The 15,678-nt window shown below is 38.2% G+C and overlaps 1 pseudogene; it reads right to left on the reverse strand.

The window, feature by feature from the left end:
• LOC139753171 (uncharacterized) overlaps positions 1–15,678 on the reverse strand; it is a 36,143-nt pseudogene that overhangs the window by 2,394 nt on the left and 18,071 nt on the right.

Here is a 15,678-nt window from a genome sequence, read left to right on the forward strand (position 1 = left end):
TCAATGAGTTAGGGGAGAAAGAATACTACCCATGTACCTCCTACATGTTGTATTAGGCAACTAAGAAGGGTGGGAAAGATCTGAAAATCCTCCCTTCCTATATCATTACTCTCCAAAAGAAGCTAAAAGAGGATTTTACCTCCATGGTTCAATCATCTGTTCCTGAAGTTACCTTGCAAAGTTGGGAAATGGTAAGCAAGTATGAAAGGAGAATTTCTAAATCAAGCTATGATCCTTATTAATACAACATACTGTAACTACTAAGAAAGAAACAGCAAAGAAAATCTGTATGAGCCTAAAATAGTTATCTATTTATTATTATATTATCATACTTAATTGCTGTTTTCCACATCAGTGAGGTAGTGCCAAGAAACAGACGAAGAATGGCCCATCCATTCACATACACATATACATACATAAACGGCCATACACGCACAAATACACAAATATACATATGTATACATATGTTTATGTATATACATGTGTATGTGGGTGGGTAGGGCCATTCTTTCGTCTGTTTCCTTGCGCTACCTCGCTAACGCAGGAGACAGCGATTAAGTATAATAAAAAATAAAAAATACATATCAACAAATACATACACACACACAGACATATATATATATATATACACATGTACACACTCACACTTGCCTGCCTTCATCCACTCCTGTCGCCACCCCGCCACACAGGGAATAGCATCACTACCCCTGACTTCAGCGAAGTTGTGCCAGGAAAATAGACAAAAAAGGCCACACTCGTTCACACTCAGTCTCCAGCTGTCATGTGTAATACAAAGAAATCACAGCTCCCTATCCACATCCAGGCCCCACAGACCTTTCCATGATTTACTCCAGACACTTCACATGCCCTGGTTCAATCCATTTTGTTCAAAGTACTCTTAACTTTCTTCTTTCACAAACTCTCCCTACCACCAGTTTCTATAGTTTCTCTGTGAAGTCTGACACTAGAGACATCTTCAAACAGCACCTGGTTCACTTCCCATGCTCCTCATCCCTGGCATATTGTAGACCTGACCCTCACTTTAAGACCACTGTATTTACCTACCTCACCAAACAACCCTATACACACTCAACAACTATGTTGGTATCTATGGTATGCACATCATAAACGGTACTGACCTGGTTTCGTGTAATGTTAGTGTCTACCACATCTACAGGCCGGTCTTGCCCCAAAACCCAGAAATACTCTCCATGAAGGTGTATAGGATGGTTTTCATCACCATATTGACCTAAAAACAGAGTATACTAAATTTTAAAGGATATCATAATACACAGTGATTATATTATTTACAAATCAATTATCAAAACCATAAGAAAACATTGAGATTACCAAGATCATGCAACTACTTAAGGAATCAAAAGGAGTTTTATTTAAAAGAATTCACACACAACTTTCTCATGAAATTGCTTATACACAATTTTTTCTTTAAAGTATTGGGTTTATCAAGCAAGTCATCACTGCATGTTGCAAGTTTTACTAGCATTCACATTTGAAAAATAGCTTTGTTAAGTACCGTTAACACTCCATCTAAAATGACAAATACTGCTCATTTCACTGCAAGGGCTTCTTTATTTTCTCTAAAATTTTAATTTTCTTGTTCCATGTAAACAATCTAAGAGTACAACTACTGTGCTGGATCTCAAGAGAAGAAGCTCAAATAAATACCATGGCATATAGTAATAATTAAGAGCTATACTTTGACATATATTACAGTTCTACACTTTTGATAATTAGCCTTACACTCCAGCTCTCCACAGAAGCTTTTCATTTAGTTTACACTAGAACAAAAATTTGTCGTAAGAATGTGTAGATGTTAACAGGATCATAAAATGATGAATGTCTATTACAATAGATCATTTTAATCTGACATGATTTTTAGGCAGGTTGCTCATTCATTGCAAGGTAAGTATTAACTTCTCAATATTTCATCCTTCTTAAAATCTTAAAGATTCCTGTGATTCTTTTATATTTGGAAGGACATGTATAATATTAATCATTAAGATCTTTTACCATCCTAGTATTTGTACTGACACAAAGGTTGTATATTTGATGCAGACAGTAGGATGAAAGCAGCACCATGATACAGACAACTTACAAGCACAGAAAAAAATCATTAGAAATAGTGGGAGTACATAAGAAGTTGTGATTCAGCTGAATATTTGTATGCTAAATTAGTTTTGTAACAAAAGAAATATCAGTAAAGTAAAAGATGCTGTGGATTTCTTATCAAACTGAAGAATATGAACAGAATGAGGAACAGAAAAGAGAAGGAAGGTTTAATGTTATAAAGAAAGAAGTCAAAAACAGTTTTGCATAAAACAATTTCATAATGAGATATTATCTGAAAAGAAGACAGTGATGCAAATGAGGATAGATATAGATGACCAAATGCACTGTAAAGTGAAAATAGAGATTTCTTCAGTAAAAGCATTATTTATCAAAGGACTCTTCAAGTTCTGCAATAGCCTCTTACAAAATATTGGGATAAAACATCCAGGACAAAAAGTGCTTAATCTATCACTGGAGAAATAATCTTAATGCACAAAGTTTACACTTTAACATTATGGTCATGGGTTCAGGAATTTTAAGAGTAATTTGAAAGGCTATAAGTACCTGATCCATCCCAAGGAATTTGGAGTGAATCTAGTGATGACAGTTGAAGAAGTACAATAAGAATAAAAAAATCCCAATCGCCTAACCTTCGTCAATCAAGACCATATCAACAGTTGAGCCTAGTGGGATGCTGTACATATGGAGACACTCGCAGTAATCATCATGACATGTTCTGCCTGGTAGTGGTAAGTCTGCATTGCACAAAGGTTCTTCACTTTTTCCACCACTTAGGATTAAAGGTGTGGCTGGCTGCACAAAAGATAGGTTGTTGATCTGTGGTGTTGGTATCTGTTGGTCTTCCAACACTGAGAATAAAAACAATGAGTGATAATTTCAAATATTGAGTTCCTAATTAACTACAAGTATGGTGACAGCAAAAACAAATTTGAAAATTCATCCATGCATTCACTCAATAATGCATTCCTTAATCTCCCTAGATCACCGTATGACACCTTTTAAAAAAAAAATTTAATCTTCATTAATTCAGTAACTTGTGAATTTAAAAACTTTTTAATAAAAGATAACAAAAGGTGTAAAAAAGATTAATCTCAAAAAATGCCAAAAGAAAAATCACAAGTTTAAGTATCAGATTAAGCCACAGACAATATCCAAACAATTTTATTTCTTTTTATAATATTAAGAGCTTTCATAACAAGAAGATGACACATTATATAGATAATCAGTAAAACATCAAAAAGGTAAATATGTTTTTTCAACAGGCAGATTTTGTACATGGTAAACTAGGAAATTCTCTTGTACAGATGCTAGTTCTTAATGGTCTGTCATATATTTTCTATTAAATTCCTGTCTTCCTCCTCACACCCGATTTAGGGAGTAATAAAGAGATATCATATGCTTTTTTAACATAAGTAAAAAGATTACATAAAATAAAATCATTTCGCAAGGAAGTCCATGGTTACTTACTCAAATCAAAATCATAGTACATTCGAGAATAGAAGTGTGCATTATGGATTCTTCGCATCTCAAAAGCCAAATAGAAAGTGTAGTCAGCCTTTGGAGTTCTTACTTCATCCGGTAAAGGGTCTGGTGATCTCAAGTTAGCTACACAAATGAGATCATCATAACAAGCACTGTTGATACTGTTGACTTGCTGAAAGGGAAGCATATCTCTTAACAGTCAATCTATTAATTACAGAGTTTACTTACCACTAGTTTTTTTTTTTTGTAATGAATCACCATTTTCCACATTGGCAAGGTAGTGCCAAACAAAGAAAAACCACATCCACTCACAACCATTCTCTAGCTGTCATATGCAATGCACGCAAACTACAGCACCCTGTCTACAACCAGGCCCCACAAAACCTTTTTATGATTTACCACAGACACTTCATATGCCCTGAGGTTGATGATTTGCATCTTAAAAGTAAAAGTAACAAGAAGAAGACCAAGTGAGGTTGGAAGGATGGAATGGAAAAGGTTTTGAGTCCTTGATGGCAGGACATGCAGAAGAGTGTGAGGTGTGTACAGGATGGTGTAAGGTGTGCATGGTAGAGTGATAGAGTAATGTGGTATAAAGGGGGCAACATGTAGTCAATGAACTGAGCCAGGGAATATGAAGTAGTCAGAGGAAACCAGCGAAAAGTCTGTGGAGCCTGGTTGTGAATAGCGGGCTAAGCTTTTAGTGCATTATATATGACAGCTAGAAAGTGGACATGAGCATATGTGGCCATTTCCTTCACTATTCCTGGTGCTATCTGTTTTTTTTTTTGCTGTCTCCCGCATTTGCGAGGTAGCGCAAGGAAACAGACAAAAGAAATGGCCCAACCCACCCCCATACACATGTATATACATACGTCCACACACGCAAATATACATACCTACACAGCTTTCCATGGTTTACCCCAGACGCTTCACATACCATGATTCAATCCACTGACAGCACGTCAACCCCGGTATACCACATCGCTCCAATTCACTCTATTCCTTGCCCTCCTTTCACCCTCCTGCATGTTCAGGCCCCGATCACACAAAATCTTTTTCACTCCATCTTTCCACCTCCAATTTGGTCTCCCTCTTCTCCTCGTTCCCTCCACCTCCGACACATATATCCTCTTGGTCAATCTTTCCTCACTCATTCTCTCCATGTGCCCAAACCACTTCAAAACACCCTCTTCTGCTCTCTCAACCACGCTCTTTTTATTTCCACACATCTCTCTTACCCTTACGTTACTTACTCGATCAAACCACCTCACACCACACATTGTCCTCAAACATCTCATTTCCAGCACATCCATCCTCCTGCGCACAACTCTATCCATAGCCCACGCCTCGCAACCATACAACATTGTTGGAACCACTATTCCTTCAAACATACCCATTTTTGCTTTCCAAGATAATGTTCTCGACTTCCACACATTCTTCAAGGCTCCCAGAATTTTCGCCCCCTCCCCCACCCTATGATCCACTTCCGCTTCCATGGTTCCATCCGCTGCCAGATCCACTCCCAGATATCTAAAACACTTCACTTCCTCCAGTTTTTCTCCATTCAAACTCACCTCCCAATTGACTTGACCCTCAACCCTACTGTACCTAATAACCTTGCTCTTATTCACATTTACTCTTAACTTTCTTCTTTCACACACTTTACCAAACTCAGTCACCAGCTTCTGCAGTTTCTCACATGAATCAGCCACCAGCGCTGTATCATCAGCGAACAGCAACTGACTCACTTCCCAAGCTTTCTCATCCCCAACAGACTTCATACTTGCCCCTCTTTCCAAAACTCTTGCATTCACCTCCCTAACAACCCCATCCATAAACAAATTAAACAACCATGGAGACATCACACACCCCTGCCGCAAACCTACATTCACTGAGAACTGTATAAGGTAGAAAACAGTACAAAAAAAATTACACATATATCCTGCATACATATGTCCACAATAACAAATGAACTCATTATAGATCACTAAAAATTGTATGCCATGCTATTTGCCTATACCTGTTACATTAATGTTGAAAATCTGAATTAACCATTATCCAACACTTGCAAAAAAATCTTTTTCCAGATAAATATGCCAACTTATGCAATTACATTTCCCAATCTAAGCACAAGTATGAAGGTTTTATCACACAAAGTTCTTTTGTTATCTTGCTAAGAACATTATGACTAGAAAAAAATAGTCACACACTCACACGACAACATAACATCCTATGTGCTGGAACAAAACAGGAGTGATGAAACAAATCTCAAACAAGTCCTAAAATAAAGTGGTGAATCATCATATATTACTATATCACTTTAATTCCATTACTCTTATGCTCACCGTTCCTGCAGGTGGTGCATCTGTAAACTTTGGCTTGGGTGGCATCATGGAGAGAAGTGTGAAATCGTCAATATGTTGTTGTCTATTATCAACTTTGACTTGAGCTGTAGGCCCAAACTCCTCATACTCTAAAAGGGCAAACTGATGAGCTTCAGTTTCAGCACAGTCAACTCCTCCCATGAAGCTTATCCAGAAAGTTCCAGATTTATCATTACTGGCTTTGACCACAACATCCCATCGCTCCCCTAAAACACACAAGAGAAAGTTACAGAATTACTGCGTTGTTCTGATTACTGCCTCAAAGTTCAGCTATTTCTTACAGAACTAATGCTGTGCAATAAAACATAAAGATCAAACAGTGCTATGTTCCTAATGCCATATATCAATTTGCTCATGTAAAAGGAGTGATTAGTGTTAATGTACAAAGCTGGTACTTTACCCCTTCAGTATTAATAACATATGCCATATAAATGAATAGTAGCGACACCCAAACACACATGTTCTGAATTTTCCCACCAACATTTGAATTGTTCCTTCAGTGACTAGAGACATACATAGACGCCTTATGTCACCTGTGACTATAGCTGGTAAACAAAAATATCCACTGCATTCAGTCCTTCATACAAAACCATGGCAAGGAGATGCAAACTTGGTCCTTTTAAACTAACAGAGATGAGACTTTGTGGGGTTCAGATGAAGATAACAACTATTATACCTTGATATATTACAAGACCATGAGTGACTTTAAATCTAAAATTAGAGAAATATTCAACTAGAGGTACACTCAATCTCCAAGTACAACTGAAGAAAATGAAACTGGACCCAATGGGCCACAGGGTAAGCAGATGATTTGGATAGCCTTGGTATGCCTTCACTGAAATGGGGAAGCATTAGTCTAAGGTTTTAGTGCCTGTGTTAACTTAGTTCAATTTTTTTTCAATGAGTTGAATAATGTTATATTCATCAACTGGGAGAGAAATTTGTCAACATGGATAGTAGTGAAAGAGCAAAACTTGTCCTTTTCTGTTACTTTGTACAAAGCCAATGCTTATGGTAATTAGCATAATGTAGTTTTATCAAATCATTAGCAATTTCAAACAGAAAAATTAAATGATGCTTTCGAAAGATGACGTAATCATAAGTAAACCATAAGGTGCCAACTGAATAGCCTGGGCTTATGCTCAGCTTATCTATCACCTATGAAAATGTCCCCTAAAACATCAATACCCATGTAAAACAAATATCATACTTGAAGCACTTTTCCTCCTTTAAAGTACTAATCTATACAGACACTCAATATATGACTATCATGAGATCTTATCAAATTGCCTTTAGCATACTGTCCCACTAAATTCTGTCTGCTGCTAACAGGAAAAAACAGTATATCCTTTTTCAGAAGACTAATTAGTAAACCAACGAATGTATTGTTAAAAATGCTAAAGTGCTTTGCTTTTATCATCATACCAACTCTAGAAAACTACTTATACAAAAACAATAAAAGTTACTTCCTAAACAGTACCTTATGTACTCAACAAAGGCAGAGAATTTGCTTATAAATCATCATAAAAGTGAAATATCTTCATTTATGCTTCTTTTGGCCCATAAGCCATTCAAAATTGATCACCTGTTGCCTGAATTTCAGTTTATACTCAGCTCACACAAATCGCAATGAACTGCATAATACCAACTTACACTTGGTAATTTTTATGGATTTGTGCAGGCTACCAGAAATGATAGAGAAATCTAACTGCAGCGAATGTTCAAGAGATGGAGGGGGCCCCATAAAAACAAAACTCCCTCCATACACAGCACATATGATTAGATACATAAAACAATGAAACACTAACCTGGATAAACAACCAAAGATGTAGCATTAACAGGCACTACAGGGTTTCCATCTGCTGCAATGACAGTCAGTATGTGCTGATCAATGGCCACCACAATAGGACAGTTTAGAATGGCAGTGTTGATCAGCCGCATCCGGTATCTGTTCCCTGTAGGACATAAATTACATCAACTGTCAATTCATATCAAATAGTACTATAATCCTAGTAAATGACCTAAAGCATTTAAAGTCAATGTAAACCTTTTTGGCCCTTATTTCCATCATATGTTCCACTAAAAAGCGGGTGAAATATTGTGCCAATCAAATACAGGAATATCATGAAGACTTAGGTACTGTTTTACTTCAATGACAGTATGACGTTACCTGGCATAACTTTGAATCGTCTGTATGGAATTGAAGCTGGGAGTGATGAATCAATTGCATGCTGAAAAAAATTAAGTTGCTCTGATTAAAAGCACATTATAAGTACATCAAAAGTACAGTAATGGTATCACCAAGTATTCAATTTACATGTGGTACCTTGATGTCAACGATATGTTGTATAGTTATCATATTTCCATTCCCTAAATGTTGTTATTCTTCAGTATGTAATGCAAAAATATTATACAATAATTCAAAAAGAGCTGTGGTAGTTAGAGATTATGTATGAAACAGCTGAAGAGGATGTGCTGAATTGATCTGGACATCTGGAGAGGATGGCAAAAAGAGTATATATATTGGAAGTAGAGGGAACAAGGAAAAGGTGGACAAGAGAAAAATAATTTTGGCATTGTCTGAAGTATTTACTGGGTAACAGGCCTTGATATCTATAATATGGAAAAGTCTTACATCAAGGATGATTCATTTACATGCATACATGACAAAACTAAAATCAATGGGAGTGATCCTAATTCACCAAGTGAAATTTCCACACATTAGAAGGTTGGGTCTGGGTGCATCCGAGTCAGGTTGGTTAGCTTACATGTGGATGTGTCTGGGTTGGTCTAGATGGCAAAGGATGAACTGAAGGTGGGTTTAATTCTGTTACTCATACTTTTTCAGGGTATTCTTCGTGAACATTTGACATTCTCCTTCTTGCTCCAAAATTGATTAATGATTATGAAAAGATAAGAAGGTAATGATTTTGAAAGGAAAGCAAGGTACTAATCATGAAAGGATAACAAACCACTGATCTTGAAGGGATAAAAGGTAATGATCGTGAAAGGATAAGAAGGTAGTGACCATGAAAGAATACCAAGGGAATGCTCATGACAGGATAACAAGGTATTGATGATGAAAGATAACAAGGTAATGATCATAAAAGGATAACATGGTACTGATCAAGAAAGAATAACATGGTAATGTTTATGAAAGAATTACAAGGCACTGATCACGAGAGGATAAGGTACTCATCATGAAATGATAAGGAAATCATCATGAAAGGAAAACAAGGTACTGATCATGAAAGGATAACAAGGTAGCAGTCATGAAAGAATAGTAAGGTATTGATCATGAAAGGATAACAAGGTACTGATCATGAAAGGATAATAAAGTTTTGATCATGAAAGGGTAACAAGGTAATGACCATGGAAGGCTGAGAGGTAATGATCAGGAGAGGATAACAAGGTAATAATCAAATGATTCTAAAAAATCACTGCTGACCTGGTGAGGACCTTGACCATTTACCAACATGGACTCTGGAAAGTCGTCACCACCACTATGATGTCTTAAGACAAACTTATCCCCTGTTGGGATGTGCAGCCAGTCATGGAACTGTAGAAAGAGGATATTAAAAGTTTGTTAATCCCATTCAGATATCTAATGGTTTCATTTACAATACAATGAGGACAATATCAAATATATCTTGAAAGATTTTCTCCAAGCTGACTGCTACTAACAAAATACATGGGTGAATGACTGAATTATAAAAGAATAAAAATCAATCAATAACTCCTTTGGGGGTAATGAATATCTCTATCTATCTATTAATCTATATCTATGATGCCTATTCCAAATGGAACTCCCTCGAAGGGGTGGCATGAAAATAGTCACTATACTTACTAAAGATTCCAAATATCAATCAATATAAACAATCAAAAGCACAGCAAATAAAAATTTGGGCTCTCAATCATAAATGAGAATGAAAAAAATCACTATTGAAAACGAAAGATTCAAAAAGTATTGCGAAAAATATCTTTGTATTTGTATATGCTAAAAACTATTTATGTCTATCAACTCCAAATGAATAACAGTCTAATCAATACACATGTGCAAAACAAGAATATTTCATACCATAAGCACATGCTGGGGAAGGTCATAATCAAATCTATCATGATTAGGATCCTCTAATACCGGCTGCCGTACGATGATAGCACCAAACACACCATCCCCCCGGTGGAACCCTGTCAAATAAATGGCATGTAACCATACAAATCTCCAAAACTCAGTAGCCACGATGAGTTAAACATATACTTCTCCAAAAGTATTAATTGCCAGGAGAAAGTGCACTCAGACAATTTTGCTCACCTATCATATCTTAAAGAAATCGGTCAGTGTTTGTCAAACAAAAATGGTGACACTTGGTTCAATTAACTAACTTCATTATTCTCTACCAAATTTGTTCTACAATCTTTTTCTAAAATTTTGTTGTGATTGACAGAACATTCCTACGTTATGCAATAGCCTGCCTTTGAAAAGCAAACCCTTTCATAAATCTCCAATATTTCAATAAAGGCCTGGCCTTGATGTGGACTTTTGTCCCTGGCTGGAGCCATCAACATGAAAAAAAAATCAGCGTAGGAATATGCAAAGCACTTCAAATGAAATGTTTTCTACTAAACACTTGCCTGTGTGGGAATGGTAGAAGTGTGTGCCGGGATTACTGGCATAAAAGCTATATCTGAAGGTCGCCCCAGAGTGAATAGGGACACTGAGTGATGCCGGGGACACCGTCCATGTAGGGAGACCCTGGGTTAGAAGCACCACCCGAGGTTTGGGTCGCCCTCATGGTGAGGCCATGCCAATGCATTGTCATGCCCTCATCATGCAGAGAATTTTTAACATCCACCACCACCCGGTCACCTTCACAAACCTGTGGGTTAAGCGTACGTTATGACTGAAGTCTTTAATCTTGTACAATATAAGGTTCAGTTTAAGGATGGAAAGGAAACACATGACTGAGCGGTATGTTTGCTGGTGGTCGGTTGATACATAAATTTGAATTGAATTAACATTCGTAATTCAAATTTCTTGACTGTCATGTCACTCATTTATCCACTCTTGCTTTGCTATCTTTATTCATGATTAAAATCATTTTTTTTCCAATTCGTTCAACTTTTGATACATCCTAAACTCTGTAGCCCACCTTAAATCATCTCTCATCTGCCTTGATATGTCCTCAAACCCTTTGCCTATTCCTTCAATCTCTAAGTCCATCTTATACCTTACCATCAACTCTTCATCTTTAATTGATACTTTACACTTCATCCAGCATTAACACCGTCCACCATTACTTACATCCTTTACCAATCTTTCATATTCTTGAAAATAAGACAATGTACAAATACTAAATGGGTAGCAAAACGAATTATAAGGAATACATGCAAATATGGAGTTAGTGTTAATCTGCGAATTTGAATGTCTGGATGAGAATGTTTAAGACAAGGTGAATAGATATATCAGAAATATACATATGAACCTCAGCCTGGTAATCTGAATTGAAATTAATAACGTCACTAAACACTGTGTACCAAATTATCTAAACATTAAACTCTAAACCTTATTTACATACTACAAAATGATTTGTAACAATTTATCGGCCTGGATTTACCTACTGGAATGGTTAAGCATTTAATTATAATTATTACATTTCCTATGAAGTTCAGAGGTAAAGGACACCTCTTTATGCTCAAATGGGGCAAAGTAAAGTTCTTGTATGACACGACTCTAATTTCTTAAGTCATTAGGAGACGCAGTTTAGCGTCAAATTCCCTTGAAGGATCTTGAATCACAGGAAAAATATGGATTTACAAGAAAAGGAAAACATTCCCTAATAAAAAATAAAAACTGGAGCTTCTGAAGTTCCAGGTTTACCGAACTAAGTTATTTTCAGAAAAGGCCCAACAAATATTTATAACGAAATTGTTATAAAGCCTATATCAATAGCGGCCACGGAGTAAACCAACGATGGCAAGAAATACCAGGTTAAATAGAGGCAAGAGACTAGGCAGACTACGGTACCTGTGCTATCTGTAGTCTATACATGAACAGTGGTAAGAAAAAGTTGTTAAATCATGCGTCGCTGAAAAGCTCAGTTCCTCACCTGAATGGGGGGTCCAGGCATTTGTTTGTTGACCACGATGATTCGACGCTTTACACCGTCTCCAGCGATGCAGTCCGGAAGATTACAATCTGTGGCGTTGGTTGGGCAATTGTAACATGCCCTGGGGACAAGAAAACACATCTCATGTTGGCTACTCTCCCTGTATGAATTGTGCTTAGTTTCGTAGTCTAATTAATACTGGTGTAAAGCAGGGTGGTGGCAGATGCTCTGGTGTTTATAATCACTGGTCATATCTGAAGGTATAACCGCATAAAATTTAGTATTCCTTCATACGCAATCAAATGGCTGGTGTCGTACTTACTACTGCCACCCCTTAGAAAAAAAAACACACACACATACACACACAAAAGACAAAAACTACTCACCTGGACATAGTCTGGTACGCATGAACATTGAAGTGGAAGTGGCAGACTCTCGTGTCACCCTCCACACATTTTCTGAAGCAGTTCTTGCCTGGAATAAGAAACGTTCTTGTAGGCCGCATACAAACACAGTTTGAAAACATAAACAGCCAGAGGACCCTAAGTTAACAACCTGCAGGTCAGATAATCTAAAATTCAGATGGATATCACGAACCAGCTCCAAGCGGATCGCCAAATCATCCCACACATACTAATCAATAAACAGTGAGTACCGTAACTCTTCTCGACTGAGAATATACCAAGTCTGTCCGTCTTCTCGTTGTCCTTGCAACAAGACTGTGAACCTATCGGTCATGATAAAAGCCAGTTCGTAAGGGAAATATTCATGGGCGTGAGTGATCATGCATCAAGCCATGACTATTGGTCCGTTACATTAGCACTGGCCACATACATCTTGCCAAGACTGATTAACTTAATTTGCCTTTCAGATTCAGAGACGCAGTTCATAAGTAATGTAACAACAACTACTACTACAATAATAATAATAATAATAATAATAATAAGAAGAAGAAGAAGAAGAAGAAGAAGAAGAAGAAGAAGTTGTTCCTCCTAATTCTCTTTCCGGCTTTAGCTAGGTAGCGTCAATTATGCCAAAGACACCAGCCAAGTTGTGGCGGTTGTTAACCTTATGACCGCGACGTCAACACAGTAGATGATCAGGGTTTTGAACCGCGACACTAAGAAACCATTCGTTCTGCGTACATCAAGATTCTGGCACAGAAATAGGAAAGTTTGGGCAGCTCGTGTACGGCAGACGGCGTACATTGTCGGATAGTGAACTGCTGGGCACACGTTGTCAAGTTCCCGCTAAATTAACTCAAGTTTCCCTGCCTGTCGTTACTTAGTTCTACCACCTGCTGCTTCGAGGCAGCTGCACTTCACGCAGGAGCATGGATAAGATAGACTCCTTTGAAGCGAGAATGTCTTTAACGAGGCTTGACAATTATGCACATCATCTTCTCTTATGGGGCTACTGCAGCTGCACCCTAAGCAGGTACAGGGAAATGATAGACTCCTTAGGGGCAAGGTTGTCCTTGAACGGCGATCCAGGTTTTATGAGGGCGTGTTTTCGCTCGCGGTGCCGTACTCCAGTGCAAGCTGATTACATAACACCTACTTCATAATTCAAGTATAACGCCATGGCATCTCCGGCAAACACACACTTTATTCAGTTTACGAGGACTATGTTCCACCTGTCAGTCATCCACATTCCAACGTGGGGTTCAGCTCGGGGCAATCTAACAGGTTAAGCAACCCCATCCCAACACCACTACATGACGTCATGATCTGTCCAAACTTTCCTACTTCACCACCAACGCTAACATAAAAGGAAGGTTTCTCCTGCAATTTCAAGACAAAAAGAAGAAAATCAGCTGTTGTTACGTCAAAACCTTAACTTTCCCCCTCGCGGCCATTAAGGAGTATCGCCCACAGCCTGCTTGCAAGCAGGTCAGGGAAAGACCTATGTTGTTCCTTTGGTCTAAAAGACTTTAAGGAGCCGCAGTCTACAAGCTTACGTCTTGTCGACAACGTGACCAAATATGTTTGTCTAGTGTCTTAATATTTTAACAGGGTGATCCAAAACGTTCCTAATTTGGTGTTTATCTTATCAGACGTACTCTGGGAACCCTCTGATTACTGTGGTGTTCATTTCAGAGCCGTCTATGCTTTAAATAGTTTGAATTTACTTAGTTATACACTACAGAGCGCGACATGAGAGCATGTACGGCCAAGCAGGAAAAAAAAGACAGCACAATTATTTATACATGATACAAGAGCCACGTGTTACCAAACGATAGCCAAACTTTCACATAAAACACATCAAACGTGGGTATTATGAGAGAACGATATATAAAAAGTATAAGTTTACAGGCGAATGATCATGTTGATTCCCGAAAGACTTCATGACTTGTTTTCCATCAAAATATCCATATGACGTGGCTAGGACTCATAAAACTACGCACAGCATAAACTCAACATCATTTACAGCCAGGTTCTGACTTCAAGGGAACCTGCCTGTCAAAAACATAGTAATGAACACTGTCAACACGGCGGAGGTGGTGTGAAAAAGTAACCGTTACATCCACAAGTTTGATTACCGTTATTTCCTCCAGTTTACTGGTACTTGCTTTAGTGACATTCTTCATCTCAAACATATGTTTTCTATGAATATTCGTGTTATTTAAATGAAATGTGAGGTGAGTTTGGATGGAGAAAAACTGGAGGAAGTGAAGTGTTTTAGATATCTGGGAGTGGATCTGGCAGCGGATGGAACCATGGAAGCGGAAGTGGATCATAGGGTGGGGGAGGGGGCGAAAATTCTGGGAGCCTTGAAGAATGTGTGGAAGGCGAGAACATTATCTCGGAAAGCAAAAATGGGTATGTTTGAAGGAATAGTGGTTCCAACAATGTTGTATGGTTGCGAGGCGTGGGCTATGGATAGAGTTGTGCGCAGGAGGATGGATGTGCTGGAAATGAGATGTTTGAGGACAATGTGTGGTGTGAGGTGGTTTGATCGAGTGAGTAACGTAAGGGTAAGAGAGATGTGTGGAAATAAAAAGAGCGTGGTTGAGAGAGCAGAAGAGGGTGTTTTGAAGTGGTTTGGGCACATGGAGAGAATGAGTGAGGAAAGATTGACCAAGAGGATATATGTGTCGGAGGTGGAGGGAACGAGGAGAAGAGGGAGACCAAATTTGAGGTGGAAAGATGGAGTGAAAAAGATTTTGTGTGATCGGGGCCTGAACATGCAGGAGGGTGAAAGGAGGGCAAGGAATAGAGTGAATTGGAGCGATGTGGTATACCGGGGTTGACGTGCTGTCAGTGGATTGAATCAAGGCATGTGAAGCGTCTGGGGTAAACCATGGAAAGCTGTGTAGGTATGTATATTTGCGTGTGTGGACGTATGTATATACATGTGTATGGGGGGGGGGGGGTTGGGCCATTTCTTTCGTCTGTTTCCTTGCGCTACCTCGCAAACGCGGGAGACAGCGACAAAGTATAATAAATAAATAAATAAATTAAATTAAATGTATTCCTCCCAGACGACAGCTGTGGGTTTCAGTTGACCGATGTTCAAGCTAGGCTACCGACCCCACTGTCAACAAGGAAAATGCAGACACCATGAACCAGTCTCTGAACATGTACCTAAACTTTCACTCTTGTTCCTCA

This window comes from Panulirus ornatus, chromosome 14 (assembly GCF_036320965.1).
Source record: "Panulirus ornatus isolate Po-2019 chromosome 14, ASM3632096v1, whole genome shotgun sequence".
NCBI lineage: Eukaryota > Metazoa > Arthropoda > Malacostraca > Decapoda > Palinuridae > Panulirus > Panulirus ornatus.